The sequence below is a fragment of the Lontra canadensis genome, unplaced genomic scaffold, assembly GCF_010015895.1.
Source record: "Lontra canadensis isolate GAN:19392208 unplaced genomic scaffold, GSC_riverotter_1.0 scaffold172, whole genome shotgun sequence".
Lineage (NCBI taxonomy): Eukaryota > Metazoa > Chordata > Mammalia > Carnivora > Mustelidae > Lontra > Lontra canadensis.
In genome coordinates, this window is record NW_022631166.1 from 1,618,801 (window position 1) to 1,641,245 (window position 22,445).

Here is a 22,445-nt window from a genome sequence, read left to right on the forward strand (position 1 = left end):
AGCAGGCTCCCCACCAAGCAAGGAACTCAATGTGGAACTATTCCAGAACCCTGGGATTATGGCCTGAGCAGAAGGCAGACACTGAACCAACTGAGCCACCCAGGTACCCCTAACAATATTGAACTTTAGACAACTGGAAGGAAACTGTTCCAAAACCAACAATAACTGTAAAAAGTTTTTAATTGGACTGAGATGTTGTTAAGGCCCCCCTCCCCACAATAGGGAAAGGGGTTGACTAAAATACCATCAGCAAGCATTTGGGAGAAAAACAAAACAATTTTTACTGTTTATTCCCATTGAGTTAAGACTTTTCAGTAAATGGGTTACCTATATGAGGATGCATTTTGGATCCCCTAACAATCAGAATATAAGCACCACAGAGGTACATTGGGCTTATCATAAACCCAAGACATAAAAAACGGCAAAGGGGACAATGAGGATGAAAGCACAGTGATTCTTAAAATAATGGGTAGAAACAAATTGAGTGGAAATGCAAGAACACTCTTTGGATATAATTTTAAAGATCCAGAATTCTATATAAAGATATGTTTCTTGAGAAATTGGTTTCTACCTAAATATGTAGAACCTTACCCAGAAGGTAAGGATAACAGGATGATATTAAGTGTCAAGTGAGATCCTCTATTCCCAGAATTGACCTCAGAATGATATCTACCTAATATCCTAAATTCAGAAAACTTCCAGAATTTGAGACCTGCGGCCACCCATTTCAGCTGTCCAATGCAGCTATTTCCTTATAATCCTGTCCCCACTCCATCAATAAACAGAGAAGCCTGAGAAAGAGAATGTTGTCTTTCGATAATGAAGGAAAGCTTTCCTTTCCCAGCTGACATGCTAGACTTCTCCTATATCACTGGAACAGTGATAAAGAACTTTAAGGAAAGATGGTGCATTGGAGATTTCAGGTGACAAAAGAAGTCAGTATTAATCCCTACCAGCACATATTAAACTTCTGGGTCCCAAGAAGCATGGAAGGTGGATTTGGCATATTACCAAAGATCCAAGTTAGATTAGGTGAACAGATGATTCTTGCTAGAGGCTTTGCACCATGAGGCGAGTTGAGTACACCTGAGAGGAAAATTGATATGATGCTACTAGCTGAAGTTCTGAGAAAAAAATTAATCAAATTTTTGGGGCACCTAGGTGGCTCAGTGGGTTAAAGCCTCTGCCTTCGGCTCAGGTCATGATCCCAGGGTCCTGGGATTGAGCCCCACATTGGGCTCTCTGCTCAGCAGGGAGCCTGCTTCCCCTTCTCTCTCTGCCTGCCTCTCTGCCTACCTATGATCTCTGTCTGTCAAATAAATAAACAAAATCTTTAAAAAAATTAATCAAATTTTGCAAAGGACTTCCAATGTCCAGAGGAGATGCTGGGGGGATGATATCGCCATCAAATTTGTTATAAGAACTATCTGTTTATACAGTGCCCATGGACAGCTGGAAGAGCAATTATAACCAACCAAGGAGAAAACACAGGCAGTCATGAGCATATTTTTCCCCTTTCCCTCTTCCCTACTCATTTGTCTCCTAAAGCAACACCAAGGGAGAAGGCACAGGGGAAAGAGGAGGAAGAAGGGGAAATGTGCAAAAGCCTACCTTGTACCCTCCAAATTCCTAACCACTAATGCTAAATGTCTTATCTGTTTGAAGAAAAAGGAAGAGATAATGTTTGAAAACAGCTGAAAATTTATATAATCAGACCAAAGTGTTTATCATGGTCACCATCTCCTCATGGAAAAAGGTAAGAACAGTAGAGCACAAGTAGTAATCACCAGGAAAAATAATACTATTTCATATTTATACTTCAGTGAGTTAAAACTCTTAATTAGCTGCATTTATTAACTTGGTTGTTTCTGACCACTCCTCAACAACTAGAATATAAATTTCATGAAGACAGTCACTTAGTCATTAACAGCTGTATCCTCAGCAACTAGTGTAGAGCTTGACATATAATAAGTTATCAATAAATATTTAAATGAATAAAAGATGAATATCAGTGTGGATAATATCATATTAGGGGTTCAAGTAATACAAATAAATGACAGCTTTCAGTGTTATTTTCCAAGTTACCCATTTGTTTGAAATAGAATATCTATTCAACAATATGATTATTCAAATCCAAGATGTGTGGTATCTCCTGCTATAGTGGACACTATTGGTACCCTAACCATATCCTCTTGACCTACCCCAAAAGTCATTTGCAGAAGACTTCCTATGTTTCTCTACCAGAAGGGCTTCTCTAAATACAAAAGTACCTTGAGCAGAAGAGGAGGAAGACTGGAGGTTCCAGGTTGGTAACACCCCATGAGTTATTGTCAGTGATGGGAGTTAATAAATAAACACTGAAACTTCCTCTTCCCTTGGTATATTCCAGTAAAACTGAGTGGCAAACTGCTCTTTAACATACTCTTTATTTGCTTTTCTTCCCTTCCAGTCTGACTTTCCCATTCCCTTGTAGTCCTTTCTGAAATCACTTCCCAAATAAAATACTTATATCCAAATCCTTATCATTGAGCCTGCTTTTGGGAGAACCCAAACCAAGACTCTGAAAAGACAATTACGAACTCCACACAATCCTTCATTTTATATTAAATTTATTTGTCAAATTTCCAGCTCAGAAGATTATGTAGGCTCTGGACTTTCAAAACGTGTCTTATTTTTCAAAGTTTTCCTAAACCACAGGCACATTCTAGCTCTCCTATCTTGTCTCCCAATTTAGAACTTGTGTTATTCCCTGTGACTTCAAGAAGAACATTGGTTCATCTCTGATTTAACTCTTTCTGCTGTATATACTCAGTTACCAACTCAACCCTGCTGGTTAGATATTAGAAGTCTGCTATGCTCTCCTTATCTACAACTCATCCGATACATGATTATGCTTTTCCTATTTCCATCTCCCAGTCAGTCACATAAACATGAGGGTAAACAACAGATACACTTCCCATCCAACCAATTTTGTTTTTCACTTCCAGGATAGTATTCAATAAAGGACATGAGATATTTCAATACCTTATTATAAAATACATCTTGTTCTAGAGGATTTTGCCCAACTGTAAGCTAATTTAAGTGTTCTGAGCACGTTTAAGGTGGGCTAGGCTAAGCTATGATGTTTGATAGGTTAAGTATATTAACCGCATTTTTGACATGATATTTTCAACTTACATTGGGTTAATCAATATGTAACTCCAGTGTAAGTCAAGGAAAATCTGTATTTTATTATAATAATTATTATACTGTATTGCGCATTTGTGTGTGTCAAACACCACACTAAACTCTTACATATATGATACTTTATCCTCTATCAATGACCTTATGGGTGTTATTATCCCCATTTTACTTTTCAGGAAACTGATACATATAACTTACCTAAGATTATTACAATAGTAAATTAAGGACAAGTAGATTTGAATTTAGGTCTATGTGACTACAAAACCCAAGTTCTTAACCACAACTAAACTATTTTTGCCCTAGGAGTTAGTTGCTATGACAGTCATAAACTGAGTTTAAGACTATAAAACATCACTCTTTGTCTTCAAGGAGCTATAACCTAACTGTGGTGATGCATGCATACTAGAGTGCTTAGTCAAGTGCCAGACATTGAAGAATAACCTGTATATGTTAAGTGCTAAGGGAATATTGAGTAAGACAAGTATTTTGTAGCATGTTCAGTAGGTGATTCAGATTTCCCATTGAAAGGGAAAATCTGCCAAACTGCCAATTCAAACAGTCAAAAAGAAAGGCCAGTGCAATCAGTCTCCTAGCAGTGCTCATCTGCAACAGCAATTGGCCTTAAATATCATCATTGATCAAGGAATGTCTCAGAACTGTGATCACTGGGCTCCCAACAAACAGTTTCACAAATTTGTTTAAATACTAAAAGTGTCAGAAACATCTCAGGTTATCCCCTAGAAATCTTAAACTGAAATTCAGGTTATTACATTATAACTTTTTCCTCTTCGTGATTTTACAACCAACTTACTGCTGTCTGAAGAAAATATATAGAAGCATGTATAATATGATGATCACAATTATGCTGCTATGCAATTACTTCAAAATTACTCCCCCCGCAAAAAAAAAAAAATTCTTCTCCCTACCATGGATATAAATATGCAAGGGTTTGTACTCCTGAAGTTCATATTCCCCTGGGGGCTTGTGTTTACTGATTTTCTAAGGTTAGAATGTAAAAATTTCAAAAGGCCACATAAAGAATTCTAAAGACAATGCTGGCACAGTGGCTAATGAAGGCATTAATATTCCTCTCCTTGGGGTACCAAATCCTGATACGAGTAGGGCCATAGTTTCAAGAAAGTTTTTAAAAATGTAATTAAACTAAATCTTTCAACTGATAATTGTAATGATAATGTTATGCTCAAATGGCTTTCAGGTCTAGTTTATAAATTACCTTATCCACTTTACTCTTTTCCTCCCTTAAAGTACCACATATGTCAGGTTTCTGCTTCATGTTAATTCTATAAAATATCTGTATGGCATACTTCTAATTCTAGAAAACAGAACAAGTTTAACTTATGAATATATTTTGACATAATTAAGACGCAACTAGGTATATTAGCTAGATTGCAGAGAATATGCAATTATATCATTTCTTAATACATTCTTGCCATCACAGACAATTTGATATTTACAGTGTTGTCCAATCATTTGTACTACCCAGTCATATATATAATCTCCCCCAAAATTGGAAATTATAAACACACAGACACACCCCACACATATATCACAGATGTACTAAAGATAATTTTTAGACAGTTTTGTAGTCAACACACATTCATTTCAATTTCTAATGCAATTGTCCCACCTTAGCTCAGGGGATATGTTCCAAGAATGGAGTGGATGCCTAAAGCCACATATAGTGCCAAACCCAATATAGACCATGTTTTTTCCTATATGTACATACCTATGATAAAGTTTAATTTATAAATTACATACAATTAGAAATTAACAACTATAATTAATAACAAAATAGAACAATTATAACAATATATTGTAATAAACGTTACGTGAATATTATTATCTTTTCTCTCTTATTGCACTGTACTTTCTTATTGTGATGTATGATGTGATGGTAAAATGCCTATGGGATAAGGTGAAGTGAGATGAAAGATGTATGGATTGTGAGACAGAATTAGGCTGCTACCGACCCTCAGATGATAGGTCAGAAGGAGGATCATCTCCTTCCAGATCATAGTTGACTGAGGATAACTAAAACTGTACATAGTAAAACTGTAGATAAGAGGGGACTACTGTATCTTCTAATTCTGCAGTCATCTACAATGAAGCATGATATTCATACAGAGATGGCCCTGAAGTCCTACTAGACCTTCAATAAGAAAACAAATATGCAAAAAGGTAAATTATATTCTACTTAGTAAGAAGGGAAAGTTGGTTCTCAATTTGACTCAAACTTGGAAAAGAGCTCAATAGTTATATAATCCAATCACCAATCAATCAAGAAATCCTTTTTATATTATCTCTATATCTACACTATCCTCAAGTACTTTCTACCATATGAAAACAACTGTATGAAGTGGCAGCCCATTCTATTTTTAGCTCTAATAGTTAGAAATGGAGGTAGAGAGAGACATGGAGATTAACACCAAGAGAGCCAGAAATACATTCTTAGAAGTAAGAAAACAGAGACAGCTAAAGATAGAGAGACAGATGGATAGGAAACAGATGGAAAGAGAAAAAAATACACACACAGAGGAGAAATGGGGAGATAGAGAAAACATACAGCAGCAGAGAGAAAAAGGCAGAAATGGAGACACAAAAAGTTGACATACTGAGAGAGAGGAGGAAACAAGAGAAAAGAAAAATAATGATGGAGGAAATTTTGAGAGAGAGCAGAAGAGATATAGGGTAAAAAGAGAAGTAAACCTTGATGGGAAAATTGGTTATAAGAAACTATAGAGATCCAGGAGCATAGCAAAAGCTATCTCTCAAACAAATCTATTTCCTGTGGTGATTACATAACCTGCAGTTTTTGGTTTAGTATATAGTCACCAAAGGGGAGTCTTCATTTCACAACCTTCCTTGCAACTGCATATGGACAGATAATTGCATTCTGACCATTAAGATGTAACCAGAAGTGTTATGTGCAAGAGGGATTACTCTTTTTCAAGGTAGCTCCAGTCAGTAAACCTATAAGTAGTAGGTACAAGCTTTTACAAGCTGTTTAGACAAACAGTCTACAGTCATTAGGTTTCTAAACCCTTCATTATTCAACTTTATCTTCCTTCAATAAAAATGTTCATCAAATTTTTCTCAAAATGTAATGTACACTTTCATACACTGTTTATGAGATTATAAATTAGTAGAGCACTTTGGAAGGCAAATTGTCAGGACCTGGCAAAATTTAAAGTGCTCAGGAATTCCCTTTCTAGAAATTGGTATTATAGATATTCAAATACATATGCACAGAAATATATGCATATTCAAGTATGCCCAATGATGGATATGTTTATAATGGTCAAAAACTGGAAATAAAACAAACATCCCTCCACAGAAGAGTGGTTGAATAAAGAATGGTATATGCATACTGGAATACTTTACAGCTATTAAACAGACTGAAGTAGAGAGTTATGCATTGATATGAGTAGATCTATAAATGTATGGGAAACACATGTGATCCCATACATAATGGAAAAATCTATGTATGTAGATATGTGTATGTGTGTGGAAATTTATAGAAAAAGGTTAATGTAACTTTCAGGAGGGGAATAGGAAAAGTCTAATGTTGAAGGGTAAATTTCACTCTTTATAGCCATAGGAGTCATTAATTCAGTTCCCCAAATATCTATATCTCTTTGCCTTCAAGCATAAGATAGTACTGCACTTCCTGGCCCCATTATGATTGACAGAGCATGTGACTGATTCTGGCCAATTACTTATAAGCAAAAGTTATTGCTCACACTTGTGTTTTACTTTAAGGCGAGAGCATTTATTTGTCAATGTGACTTCTACAGCTATCTTTCCCTCTGCCATAACAAATGGTAATGTTTAAAACAGTGGTTGCTCCATCAGTCTGGGTCATAGAATGAAAAGTTTTAGAGCAGAGTTCCCATGCAATGTTACATAAATGAGAAATCAAACTTTGTTGTTATAAGTCACCATGATTTGGGTATTGTTACAACGGCATAACCTAAATTATCTTGACTGGTACAATTGAAATATTTAAAATTTACATTGAACATGCTAAGTGAAATAAGTCAAGCAGAGAAAGACAATTATCATGTGGTTTCACTTATTTGTGGAACATAAGGGATAGCATGGAAGACATCAGGAGAACGGAAAAATGAAGGGGGGTAAATCAGAGGGGGAGACGAACCATGAGCGACTCTGGACTCCAGAAATCAAACTGAGGGATTTAGGGGGGAGGGGGTGGAGAAATGGATTAGCCCAGTGATGGGTATCAAGGAGGGCACGTATTGTGTGGAACACTGGGTGTTATACACAAACAATGAATCATGGAACACTACATCAAGAACTAATGATGTACTGTATGGTGACTAACATAATAAAAAAATTTAAAAAATGAAATAAAATTTACGTGAGATAAATATACTTTATTGATATATTATTTTAAAAAATAATATAATGCCCAGAACAGCACACAATATTCTGTACACAGACAATACAAAATGTAATAAGAGTATTATGTGTCATGACCTAGATTCAATATGATCACTAGAATGTAACCATTTCCAAGGACAGGAACTATGATATATTATTTTTTGCATTCCCAGCACCAGTAACTAGAACATAGTAGGCATACAACCCATTCTTCTTAAATGCTGAATTAAATTATTTTTACCCTAACTTGTAGTTTTATATTAATCCTTATGACATGTCAATATATTAGTTTTAGTGTAATGAAAACCAGTTTAAATCATAAGGCTATTATTGATTTTTAATGACTCTCTCATCTAGCTTTGTGTCACTGAATATTTCATAAGCTTATTCTTTTTGCCTTCAATTAAGTTAATAATAGAAAATTCTGAATAAGACATAGAACAGAGGGTGCTTGTGTGGCTCAGCTGGTTAGGCATCCAACTCTTGGTTTTGGCTCAGGTCATCATCTCTTGGTCGTGAGGTTGAGCCCTATTGTCAGACTCTGTAGGGCTTCAGATTCTCTTTCCTTCTCTCTCCACCCCTCCTCTCTTTCTCTCTCTCTCTCTCTCTCCCTCCCTCAAATAAATAAATAAAATCTTTAGAAAAAAAGGCATACAACAAAGACCTATAGACTCCCACCACAGACCTCTCTACATGTTGGCACTGATCATTAATCTGTTTGATCACCTGGGTATGAATTAACTTAACTGTACTAGAATCCATTTAACTAGCCCATATTAGAATATCTTATAATGAAAGATTACTCATTTGATAAGCCAGGCTTTCATATAAATAATTCCACCAAAAGAAAACAACAGGTTTGCTTAGCCTGACTTGATTCTAAGATCCATTATTTTACGCATTTGATGAATTTACTGTGTGCCAACAACAGGGATACAAATGGGAACATAATAGGTATGGTATCTATCTTCCATGTAATCACAGTCTAATAGAAGAGATAAATAAACAGATAATAACAATGAATTGTTTTAAATGTAATGAGAGGAGAGACACAGTGTGTTTTGAAAACCAAGAGGGGAGAAATCAAATCCACATTTTGGAGAAAGAGAAGGCTTTCTGGGGAAAGTGACTTCTAAGCTAAAACCAAAAACATGAAAGGAAAGATTGTTCTGAGAGAGCGTGGCACATTCACAGAACTGAAATGAGTTCTATGTAGCGGAACCATAGAGTGTTGGATACGAGGAAAAAAGAAAGTTGATACTAGAGAGGTGAGCAAGGGCCAGATCATGTAGAGATTAAGTTGTCTATAGTACATCTAAGCATGGATGTTCAGTGAGAAATTGGAGATACTGATAGGAGTGAAGAAAAGGTACTTGGGGATATATATGTGGTAGTCTTAAACATTGAGATGGTATTTAATATCACAGAACAGAATTGCCAAAAGATAGAGGCAAAATAAAAAGGTGGTTAAGGATAGATCCTTGAGAAACACCAACATTCAAAAGATGAACAGGTTCAGAGAAGTCTACAAAGGTGACTGAGGAGAAAAGTAACACGAGAAATACAAGAAAAACCAAGATAAAAGCCAAGAGAATAGCACATTTCAAGAATAACCATGTTAAATGTTACTGGGTAATCAAGTGAGTCAAAAACCAAAACATGTCCTTTATATGTAGCCAAGAAAAGACTGCCAATAACAAATCAGTGGAGTATCAGGGCTAGAACCAGACTGTATAAGCTGAAGAGTAAATTGAAGGTAAGGGAGTAGAACAGTGAGTGAACAGAGACAACTATCACAGAGATTAGCTGTGATAGGGAAGAGAGAGATAGGGTAACTTTACAGCATGGGGTCAGAGAATTTTTAAAAATAAGTGTTATTTTTCTCATTATTAGACTGGGGTTATAGGTTTTGGGGAAAAATACCAGAATAGTTTTTTTTTTCCTTTGGTGAGTAAGGGGGGTTTGAAGACGCTTTAAATGCTGAGGGAAAGGAACCAGACAACAGGAAATAGTTGAAGAAAAAGAAAACACATGGTTAATTTACAGAACAAAAATCCTAAAGAAATACATGAATAAGAAAAAGTTTCTGAAGCTCAGATGGAAAGATTTCCCATACACAGGAGGATTTTCTAATCTTCAATTAGGAATAGAAGGAAGGCAGAAATGATAAGTGAAGGTATAGGTAAGTTTGTACATCTTGTGGTTGGAAGTTGCCATCTTGTGGCTTCTACATTCTCTGTGAAACAGCTGGCAATTTTATCTAAAGAGAGGGTCGGGTAAAGGGTTTGAAGAAACATGTACATTTTCAAAAATTAAATAGTTCACTCTAGGGCTTTTCTAGCATTGGATGTTAAATTCACCAATTTAAGTTTCTGGAATCCACATTTTTATTTTTGTTTTTAATTAACAAATTTGACTATATCTAATACTTTTGTGCTTTTGTTGTTTCTATGACTCATAAAAATCTTTTCACTTAACTATAGAATTGAGTGGTAGCGCTAAAAGGGCACCTTCTCAGTTGACCATCACACCAACTAACTTTTGTAATCCCATTTGTCCTTATACCTTTTTTTCCATACTACCGTTAATTGAGGTTTTATAATATTTTAAGAAATAATTTAACCTCATTACCCTTGAGCAAAATATGGGGAAACTGAGATTCAGTGAGGTAAATAACCTTCACTATAGCAAGAAGTCAGTTGGAGACAAAGTAATTCATATTTGTAAAAATTCTTTCTTGTCTATCAGAAACAGCAGTAACTACTGACTATTGATAGATAAATAGACAGACAGGAAATGGGGTTAAATCCCTTGAAATATTCAGTATAAGGACACTGTATATAATTTTATATGCCAAGTAATAAAAACAACATAGAGCTGTCAGAAAGAATCTCTATATTGATGAACTCTCCTCTAACAGTACAATGCATCTAATTTGTGCTTCTGTGTTTAGATAAATGACAGTAACTAGTTCTACAATATCCTGTTTCCTATCTTTTTAATTATAAAAGGATGATGAAAACATTGTGCCCCAGGAACAATTATAAAATAATATATATTTTTGTCATATTAAGGGAGCTGTACGCAGGTTTTTTTCATTTTGAGTAATGGAAGGGTATATATCATATGTTATCTGGGTTATTAACTACTGTGAAGTAGGACAATGTAGGCTTTTGTGTCCCAGTTTTACTTCTTATTAGCTGTATGACCTTGGCCTAGTTGTCTATACATCAGACCCTCCATTTACCCATCTGAAAATGGTGGTAATAATAATACTTACTTCATGAGGTTCTTGTTTATATTACATTGTATATAATAACTATTACCTAACTCATTATCAGACAGAATCAGCCATCAGTACATGTTAGCTATTTTTATTAGGGGTGTTGTTATTAATTCTGCTTGGGCAAGTTAAAGTTTTGCATGGGGGGGTGACACTTGGAGAAGAAAAATAAGTTTGCCAGGTGGTCAGGGTTAAAGGGGAGAGAAGTACAGACAGACTAACTCTCTATGTGTGTATGTGCACATGCATGTGCACACATGTCTTAGAGCAGGGATTGCATTTTATTTTATTTTATTTTAAATTTTTATTTATTTATTTGAAAGATAGGGATAACAAGTAGGCAGAGAGGCAGGCAGAGGGAGAGGAAGGGAAGCAAGCTCTCTGCTGAGCAGAGAGTCCGATGTGGGGCTCGATTCCAGGACCCTGGGATCATGACCTGAGCCAAAGGCAGAGGCTTTAACCCACTGAACCACCCAGGTGCCCCAGGGATTGCATTTTATATAGATGTGATGCATTATGACTTAATTTCTCCTCATTGGCCAATAGCTGTAAGATTTTGAAAGTACACTCAGACAAAAGAATAGCATAAGTACCCCCCTTTCTGTCTTCTCTCATCATTTTCAGAATGGAAGGAAATTTATCCTGCCATCCTACAACTTGTGTCCACTGCCACCATAAAACATGAACTCAGGAATCTGCCTACACCCTCCATCAGGTAACCCTATTCTTCCTGCAGAAATAGTTGTTGAGTTTTTTCCCTTTTAAAACTTCCTTTCTTAACCTCTTTAGGGTCCCACATACCAACTGGTTCACCAGACATAATGGTGCTTGAAAAGTCAATGGTGAAAGCTAAAGACTGATCCTTTGTAATGTGCATTTTAAATTAGTCTCCTACAGATTAATTCAGTAAGTTAATGGTACTTATTTTTTATAATAATTATTATCATCATAATTATTAACCTGGAAATCTTGTCTCCATATTATTGGTTATTATTGGTTTTCTCATGCCTTTTCAATAAAGCCCAAAACTTTCCCAAAAATGCCTAACTGCACACTGGAATTGTCCCATTTTTTTCTCAAATCCTTTCAAAAAATTTACCTCTCTCTCCCATCTAATAGTCTATTTTGTGATCCCCTTTTTCCGACCAACACTGATAGCATCTATCAAAATAGCAATTTTTAAAATAAAAACCTACCTCAATATTAAAAAGACTAAGGTAGAACAAATATTCTCATATACTGGCAATGAAAATATAAATTATCATTCATTTTCTGGAGAGCAAATTACCTATTATATTTGTATAATAACCTTTAAAAATTACTATCTCAGATAATGCAAAGACTCATGTATAAGGATGTTATTCTAGCATTATCCCTAATAACATAAATATAGGATATCTAAAAATACAGTAAAGGTTAGATCAATTATAATATGTCTTTATCATAGAACAGGATTCTGCCTTAATACAAAATTTCAGGCAAAACAAAAGTCCAAATCCTTTAACCCAATATATCTTAAGAAAATAATACAAAATGTAACTAAGGATTTATGCATTATTATGTTCATTATAGTCATATTTATACTATCAAAGTTGGAAATAATCTAAATATCCAAAAATAGGAAATTTGTTAAATTATATTATACGCATATGGTAAATATTATATAGCTATTAACAATTAGGTTTTAAAAAATTTTAATGATATGGGAAATGCTCTTGACATAATGCTAAGGGAAGTCAAGATACAAAACTGTAAATACAGGATGACATGCATAAAAGAATTTATGTACAAAGATTATAGTATGATTTATAATATCAAAACTTAAGAAGTCACAAGCTCAAAAATAAAAGAGAGTTTAAATTACATCTATACAATAGTATATTAAGCGTATCATTAAAATGATTTTAACCATGTGGTAAAATGCTTATATTATGTGAAGTTTAAATAAAACAGGCTATGGGGGTGCCTGGGTGTCTCAGTCAGAAGCATCCATCTGGTGATTTCAGCTCAGGTCATGATCTCATGGGTTGTGAGATCAAAAGGGCTCTGTGTCCTGCAGGGAGTCTGCTTGAGAGTCTCTCCTCCTCCCCGTCTCCCCCTGCCCCACTTGTGCACGTATATACACTCTCTGTCTCTTGCTCTCTCTCAAATAAATGAATCTTTCCTTTTTTAAAAAGCAGGTTACAAAAGGAAATGAAAACAATATCTCAAAAAGATGTTCCATGTTTATTACAGTATATTCACCATCACTAAGATATGGAAGCAACCTAATATACATACACATATACACACACAATGGAATATTATTCAGCCATGAGAAAGAAGGACATCCTGTCATTTGAGACAATTTGGATGAAACTTGAGGGCATTATATTAGTGAAATAAGTCAGAGAAAGACTAGTATCATGTGACATCATTTATTTGTGGAATTTAAAATAGCTGAACTCAGAAACAATAGAGTGGTAGTTACCAGGAGCTGGGGATGGGGATGGGGGAAATGGGGAGCTATGAGTAAAAATATACAAACTTCCAGTTAGATTAAAAACTTATGGGAATGTAATATACAGCATCATGAGTATAGCTAATAATGCTATATTATATAGTTGACTCTTTCTAAAAGAGTCGATATTAAATGTTGTCACCACAAAAAAGAAAAAGTAAATATGTGACAGGGTGGAGGTATTAGCTAATGCTATGGTAGTAATCATTTTGAAATATATGTGTATAAAATCAACATTGTGCACCTTAAACTTACTTGTTTATGTCAATTATATCTCAATAAAGCTGGGGGAAAGGACATTAGACATCAGGACATTAAAGGAAAATTTTAGGCTTCAAAATTAATAAAAAGCATAATCTTGACTATAGAAATACATATTATTAATACACACACACATACAAATACACACGGACACACATATACACACCTTAGAAAGAAATGTACTTAGTCTTTATACTATATTTGGGTAGTGAAATTACAGAGTAGACGTTAGCACTATATTCATCATTATTATCATCCCTAAAAATAGACATTTTAAATATATATATACATATACGTATATGTATATATGTATTTAAAATGTCCATTTTTATATATGTATACATACATATATACATATGTACACATATATATGTATGTATATATACCTATATATGTATATGCATATATACATATATACATGTATGTGTATACATATATAATACATCTATGTATTATATATGTATACATAGATGTATTATATATGTATATATATGTATACACATATACATATATATACATATACACACACACATATATATACACATATATACATATATAGGCCTAGATGTATGTATGTGTTTATATTATGTATTATATATGTATATATGTATTATATATATTATATTATTATATATGTATTATATATGTATTATATATGTATTATATTGTGTATTATATATTATATTATATATGTATACATATATATGTATTATATATGTATATATGTATATTATTATATATGTATACATATATAATACATATATACATATATACACACATATATATATACACATATATACATATATAGGCCTAGATGTATGTATGTGTTTATATGTATATATATATCAGTCAAACCAATTCGGGGACATCAATACCGTCCACAGAGGGGGAAAATGATTAAAAGGGAATACCATGAAAAACTGTATGCTAACCAATTAGATAACTTAGATGAAAGGACCAAATTTGTAGAAAGACACAAACTACTAACCCTGACCAAAAAAATATAAAAATCTAAATAGACCCATAACAAGTAAAGAGATTGAGTTAATATTAAAAAAAATGTCCCAGAAAGAATAGCCCAGGCCCAGATAGCTTTATTGGTGAATTCTATCAAACATTTAAAGAAGAATAATATCAATGCTTCAAAAACTCTCTCAATGGGGCGCCTGGGTGGCTCAGTGGGTTAAGCCGCTGCCTTAGGCTCAGGTCATGATCTCGGAGTCCTGGGATCGAGCCCCGCATCGGGATCTCTGCTCAGCAGGGAGCCTGCTTCCTCCTCTCTCTCTGCCTGCCTCTCTGCCTGCTTGTGATCTCTCTGTCAAATAAATAAATAAAATCTTTAAAAAAAAAAAAACTCTCTCAAAAAAAAAATAAAAGGAGAGAATATTTCCTAATGCATTCTATTAGGTTAATAATACCCTGATACCAACATCAGGAAAAGACATCACATGAAAAGAAAATTACAGACCTGAATCCGTTATGAATACAGACCAAAAAGATCTCAAAAAAATACTAACAAACTGAATTGAGCAACATATAAAACAGACTATACATCATGGCAAAGTAGGATTTATCCCAGAAATGCAAATTTTGTTTAACATCTACAAATAAAATGATGTAATATACCATCTCAATAAAATAAATTAATCACATAATCATCTCAATAGAAGCAGAAAAACCATTTTATAAAATCCAACATCTTTTCATGATAAAACATTTAGAAAATTAGGAATAAAGGGGAAATTCCTTGGTGTGATAAAGGTTATCCATGAAAAAACCCATAGATAACATTACACTTAATGATAAAATACTGAAATCTGTCCCCTTAAGATCAAGAACAAGGATGTCTGCTCTTACCACTTTTATTCAAGATTGTACTGGAAGTTATAAACAGGCAATTAAGCAAGAAATTAATAAAAGATACCCAGATTGGAGGGAAACATTATAAATATCTCTATTTGCAGATGACATTATCATGTATATAAAAAATCCCAAGGTATCAGTTAAAAACCACTAGGACTGGGGCATCTGTGTGGCTCAGTCTGTTAAGCATCTGAATTTTTATCTCAGCTCAAGTCTTGATCTCAGGGTCGTGAATTCAAGCCCCACATCAGTCTCCATGAAAACAAAACAAAACAAAAAACCCACTAGAACTAATAAACTAGTTCAACAAGTTTGTAAGATCAACACACAAAATTACATGGTATTTCTATACCCTAGGAATGAATAAACTGAAATAGGAATTAAGAAAACAATTACTTTTAAAATAGCACCAAAAATAAGAAAATGCTTAGGTATAAATTTAACAAAAAAGAGTACAAAACTCATATTTTGAAAACTGTCAAACATTATTGAAAGAAATTAAAGGATACCTAAAAGGAGAGACAATCCATATTTATGGATCAGAACACTTAGTATTGTTAGGATGGAAATATTTCCCAAACTGATGTGTATGTTTAATGCAATCCCTAGCAAGATCCCAGCTCCTCTTTTTTTTTTTTTCAGGAATTGACGAGTTGATTCTAAAATGTATACGAAAATACAGCAGATCCAGAAAAGTCAAAACAACCTTAAAAGTAAGAAATCTGAAAGCCTTAAACTTTCTAATTTTGAAACTTACTTTAAAAACTAAATAATCAGGATAGTGTGGGGGTTACCTGGGTGGCTCAAGTGGTTAAGAATCTACCTTTAGCTCAGGTCATGACCTCAGAGTCCTGGAATGGAGCCCCAAGTTGGGCTTCCTGCTCAGCAGAGAGTCTGCTTCCCCCTCTTCCCCTCCCCCTGCTTGTTCTCTCTCTCTCTCACACACACACACACACACACACACAAAAATAAATAAAATCTTTTTAAAAAGATAGTCTGGTATTGGCATAAGGATAACCCAGATCCATGGACAGGATTGAGAGTTCAGAACATAAATTTTTTGTCAATTGATTTTCAACACGGGTGTCAAGGCAATTCAGTGAAAATAGTCTTTTCAACAAATAGTGCAGGAACAACTGGGTAGCTACATGCAAAAGAATTTATACCTCTATCACACATCACATACAAAAATTAACTCAAAATGGATCATAGGCCTAAATGCAAGAGCTAAGACAGTATAATTCTTAGCATAAAATATAGGAGTAAACCTTTGTGACTTTGGTTTAGACAAAATATCTTAGACATGACATTAAAAGTACAAGCATCAAAAAATAAATTGAATTCCATGAAAATGAAAGACTTTGTGCAACAAATAATACCATCAAGAAAGTAAAAAGACAACCCACAAAATGAGAGAGAAATACTTGTAAATCACATATCTGATAAGGGAATTATATCTAGGATATATAAAGAATTCTTACAATGATAAAAATACAAATAACCCAATTAAAAAGTCAGTAAAGTATTTGAAGAGACATTTCCTCAAATGGATATAGAAATAGCCAATAACCATATGAAAAGACACTCAACATCAGTAGCTATTAAAAAATGGAAATCACTGAGGCGCCTTGGTGGCTCAGTGGGTTAAAGCCTCTGGCTTCAGCTCGGGTCATGGTTCCAGGGTTCTGGGATCAAGCCCCTCATCAGGCTCTCTGTTCGGCGGGGAGCCTGCTTCCCCCTCTCTCTCTGCCTGCCTCTCTGCCTACTTGTGATCTTTGTCTGTCAAATAAATAAATAAAATCTTTAAAAAAATGAAAATCACGATGAGATACTGCTTCATACCCACTAGGATGCCTATAGTAAAAGACATTATAAAAATGTTGCTGAGAATGTAGAAAAACTGAAGCCTTCACACATTGCTGGTGGTAATGTAAAATGGTAAAGTTGCTTTGGGAAACATTTTGGCAGTTCTTTAAAAGGTTAAACAGAGAATCACCATATTACCCAGCAATTTCATTTCTTTAAGTATATACTTAGAGTTGACAATATACATTCACCACCCCAAAAAAGAAAATCTGTGTCCACACACAGAAAATATACAAGAATGTTTATAGCAGCATTATTAATAGTGAAATAATAAAAAAATTCAAATGACCATCACCTGAGGAATAAATAAAATGTATTCTACAACAGACTCTTAATGGGTAATGAAGAGGAATGAAGTAATGATAACATGCTACAATATAGATGAATGTTAGGAACCTTCCGCTACATGAAAAAAACAGTCATGAGAAACCATGCATTGAATAATTCTATTTATATGAAATACCCAGAATAGACAAATTCATAGACACAGAAAGCAGGCTTACAGTTGTCAGGCAATAAGATAATGGTAATAGCTGCACAACTCTGAATATACAAATACTATTGAATTATACACTTTAAATCAATAAGATATATGGTATATAAATTATATCTCAATAAAATCGTTTAAAATCAGTCATTTGACATCACCATAGAAAATGAATTGATGGATTTTCCCCCTTACTAGGTATACGTTTGTGCATCACAAACATAGTTCTAGATTATGTGCCAAATACATTATTCTTAAAGTGAGTCATTTTAGACATACCATGCAAGTTGGGTAATTGTTAGTCTCATTTAACCCAGAATCCTTCTAATTTAAGCCTCTATCACCAGGCTCACATTTCAGATGCTTTAGGTTTTAAGTGCCATAAAATATCTTAAAGTGGCATCAGGTCATCTTAGTCTCCACCATGTTAGCCTTATATTCCCTCATTGACACATGGTGTTATTTTGGAAATTCCTTTTTCATAACAGGAATGGATAGTCTTAAAGCTGAGCTACCAAAATTTTTATATTCAGGGAAGTGATTAGGGATAAGTAAGTAAAAGCAAACTGGTATTTGCGGTCTTTGCTGACATTACAATTATCTGCTATTAAAATGGAAACATGGATTCATGTTTTAAAAGACTAACTCAAGCCAGTATTTTCCTCAATAAAATTAAATTCAGCTCTCTGCTACCCAACCCAGTTCTGTGTGCAAGGAAATGTCTCAACAGATAGTTACAAAATACCATAACTGGAATAATACAAGGTTTAACAAGAGACAATCTAGTCCAACTGAGCTTAACAAATTACATTACCTTTAGAGCAACAAACTGGCAGGAACTGATAATTCATCTGCAATTAAAAGAGCACTTTCTTTTTTACTGAGTTACAGCCTAAAGACACACTTTACAGATAGAAAAGTTGGCAGGATTTTTATTGAGCACACTGATCTATACTCCCAAACAAATTACTCTATTCCTTAACTAAAGTTAACTAACTTTAATAAATTCCTTAACTAATTCAATAATTCCTTAACTAACTTTAATAAAGGAGCTAGATTCTGGCCATATATTGCTACCTAGTATATAACCATATAGTTATTTTTCATAAGAAATTTATTAATCCTCCAAATATTTTCAACTTTATATTTTGTATTTCCTTGGGGGGGTACCAAAGAACTGTTTGAACATTGGTAAATCAGAAATAAACCATTTGAACTACTAACTTTAAGGTCAAGAACAGGATTATGCCAGAGGGTCATAAAATCCACCTCCACACATACATATATGCTCATACACATGCCCACACCCACAAGAGACAACCACAACCTAAATATGCCTTAATTTAATTCACTTGAGAAATAATGAAAATTAATGATATGTACTTAACAGGCACTAAGGATACATTATTTTAAGAAAGACAGGCATGTTCCTTGTCCTTGAAGCTAACATTCTATTGAAAGAAACAAACATTTTAAACAATTAATTATAACTATAGATAGTTAGCATGAGACGGGGACATGCATGGTGCTTAAAGGCCCAATCTAGTATGCGTGGTCAAAGAAGTCTTTCCTGAAAAAGTGACACTTGATTTGAGCTTTGAAGAATGGGCAAGGTTTAACTAAGCAAAGGAACAATGTTCCAGTTAGAGGAAATAAGATGTGCAATGGCTGGGTTAGAATGGTCTGATTTAGAAACTAAAGATAGATCGATGTAATTGGAGCAGAGAAGGTATATGGAAGAGAAGGTATATGGAAGAGAAGGTATATGGAAGTACAGAGGAGTCAGAACCTACAGAGCATCAAAGGTCTTGGTAAGGAATTTGGACCTTGTCCTAAGTGCAGTGGGAAGAAAAGATTTAAGTAAGGAAGTAACATGATCTGATTTACCATTTTGGAACAGCTCACTCTAGCTGCTAAGAATGGATTAAAATCAGAAGCAGAGCTCGCAGAATAGCATTTGAAAAAACTAGTACAATTTTTCAAAGGTAATATGTTGAACATGATGAACTTTAAGACGATGATGAAAAGACAAAAATGGTAGAAATACAGACTACCAAAAATAAAGAGGTAGTCAAAAAGTAGTACATTTGTACTTGTTTGATCTCCCAGAAACCACAGATTCACTTTATCTGGTTTTTAGATCCTGGCTAAATGAAGTGGGAAAAGAATGAATTCAGGGAGATCAGTTTGGACATCCTCTCTCCTCTGACTTCTTTCAAATAAATTGTCTCACAGAGACCTACTATTGTTTCCCTGCCTTACTGTTTTCTTCTCCTCCAGTAACCATAATTTTCTCACAAAAATACAGATGTATTTCTTATGTGAAACAGGTTGCTTGAACTTGACTTGTCTATCTGCTTTGGGGAACTCCAGAAGGCATAGATCTATTTTTGTGGCTCAATCTGCACATGTTCCTCTGGACACTATGGAGGACATGAGTATCTAGGAAATGTTGTCAAGTTTCCTACATACTTGAGTTTCCTACATACTTGAGTTTCCTCCCTCACTTCAGGGAGGAAGTGATTGCTATTGCTCACATCTTTACAGAGTATAACTGCTCACTCTGAGCCAAGGTATTATTAATGCCTTAATAACACTGATCTGTATAGCAATTCAAAATTTAAGGCAAAGAATTTAATGTCCTGCTCCTCTGAAAAAAAAAAAAGAGGAGTATTACCCTGTACACTGTCACACAGGCTCCTTTGGGTTGAAAAAGCAAAATCTGTCACTCCAGGAAGGAAAGGAAAGAATGAAATAAAAATATACTGAGCACTACTGTGTGTCATATACCATACTAGGTGTTTTACTTTATAATTGTGTTACAGTATAACTATACAGTATGCAGTCAGATTGCCTCAGTATGAGTCCTGCCTGTGTCATTTGTCAGCTGTAGACTTTGGGCAAGTTATTTAATCTGTTTGTATCTGATATATTTTTCATCTGTAAATGAGATATCAACAATACCTTTCTCTTCCAGGTACTACTATTACATAAGGCACCCCATGAATACAAAGCATTTAGAGTCACACCTGGTATATAGTAAGTAGTCAATAAATATTAATTGCTATCATTATCATCATCTAACTCTTCTAAGAGAAGTGAATAAAATATTATTGACTGCTTGCAGATAAGTACACTGGGCCCCAAAGAGGCTAACCAAGTTGCCCCAATATCACATAGCTAAAAAGTGGTAGAGGTGAAATTCAAAATCAAGTCTTTAGGACTCCAACATCATGTTCTTCCCACTTTATCATGCCATTAGAGTTCCAAGAATTCTGGGTGAGAATTTCAGCCACTGCTAAAACACCAAACAGCAACGTAACCCTCTCAGGTTCTAGGTAAGGGGCTTGTACAAGGAAGAGCCTACATTTCCTGATTAATTCTCCCTGCTGTAACTGTATCTACTTTCCTCTCTGGTTCTGCCCTTTTCAAGGCTGGGTACCCTCTAATTGTGTGTGTTTTACTTATATACCTTCTGGTCTTGGTCAAAGGTCCCAAATTATGAACTGAGCCAGTATCAGATTTTCTCATATGGACTTCTTCTAAGCCTGGCACAAAGATAAAAAAAGGAGATGAGAAGAGGAGGGGAGTAGAGGAAAAGAGACAATGAAGGTATAAGCATATTACTATTATATTTTATAATATAACAATATTAATGTCAATACTGTTGTAATAATAACCATATTATTTAGTGGTATAAAAGTAACCACTATAATAGAAACTGTTAACAGTCTTTGCCTCTGGAGAATGAGACTAAGCTGTAGTGTTTTTTTTTCCTTTTGTACCCTTCTCCAGCTGCATTCTTTTTTTTTTTTATGTTTGCTTGTTTATTGTTTTGTTTTAACCAAGGACAAGCATTGCATTTATAATTTGGGAAGGAAACAGTTTAGATAAGCAAGCAATAAATAATTTAGTGGGTATGTAGGCAAACAGATGAATATGTGGATGGATGGATGGGTGGATGGATGGATGGAGAGAAAGATGGGTGAATGAATGACGGTGCATCTACAAGATGAAATGTTGTGCAGCAGTTGGGAAGAGTGAAGTAGAGATAAATTCAAAGTATGTTGTTGGTAAAGAGGCACAAGCTTTTATAACAGTATAAAAACAAAACTATTTCCAGTATAATTTATTTTTTATTAACATATATTATTTGTTTCAGGGGTACAGGTCTGTGATTCATCAGTTTTACATAATTCACAGCACTCATCATAGCACATACCCTCCCCAATGTCCATCACCCTGCCACCCCATCCCTCCCATCTTCCTCCCCTCCAGCAATCCTCACTTTGTTTCCCAGAGCAAGAGTCTCTTAAGTTTTGTCTCCCTCTCTGGTTTCCTCTTGTTTTATTATCCGCCTCCCTTCCCCTATGATCCTCTATCTTGTTTCTCAAAGCATTTCTGTGTTTAAATTATATTGGAAATAAAATTTAGACACAAAAGTAATTATCTGCTAATTATCATATATTTGAATGGAACCAAAGACCATTTAGTAAAGAGTGCTATCGTCTATTCTCATAGCACCTTTCAACAATCAACAAAGGTAAGTATCTACTGCTAACTGCTTGATGTGAATCCTT

At 34.5% G+C, this 22,445-nt stretch overlaps 1 protein-coding gene across 2 annotated transcripts in view; it reads right to left on the reverse strand.

Moving 5' to 3' along the window:
* IL1RAPL2 (interleukin 1 receptor accessory protein like 2) overlaps positions 1–22,445 on the reverse strand; it is a 1,238,422-nt gene that overhangs the window by 1,154,099 nt on the left and 61,878 nt on the right. The window lies entirely within an intron of this gene.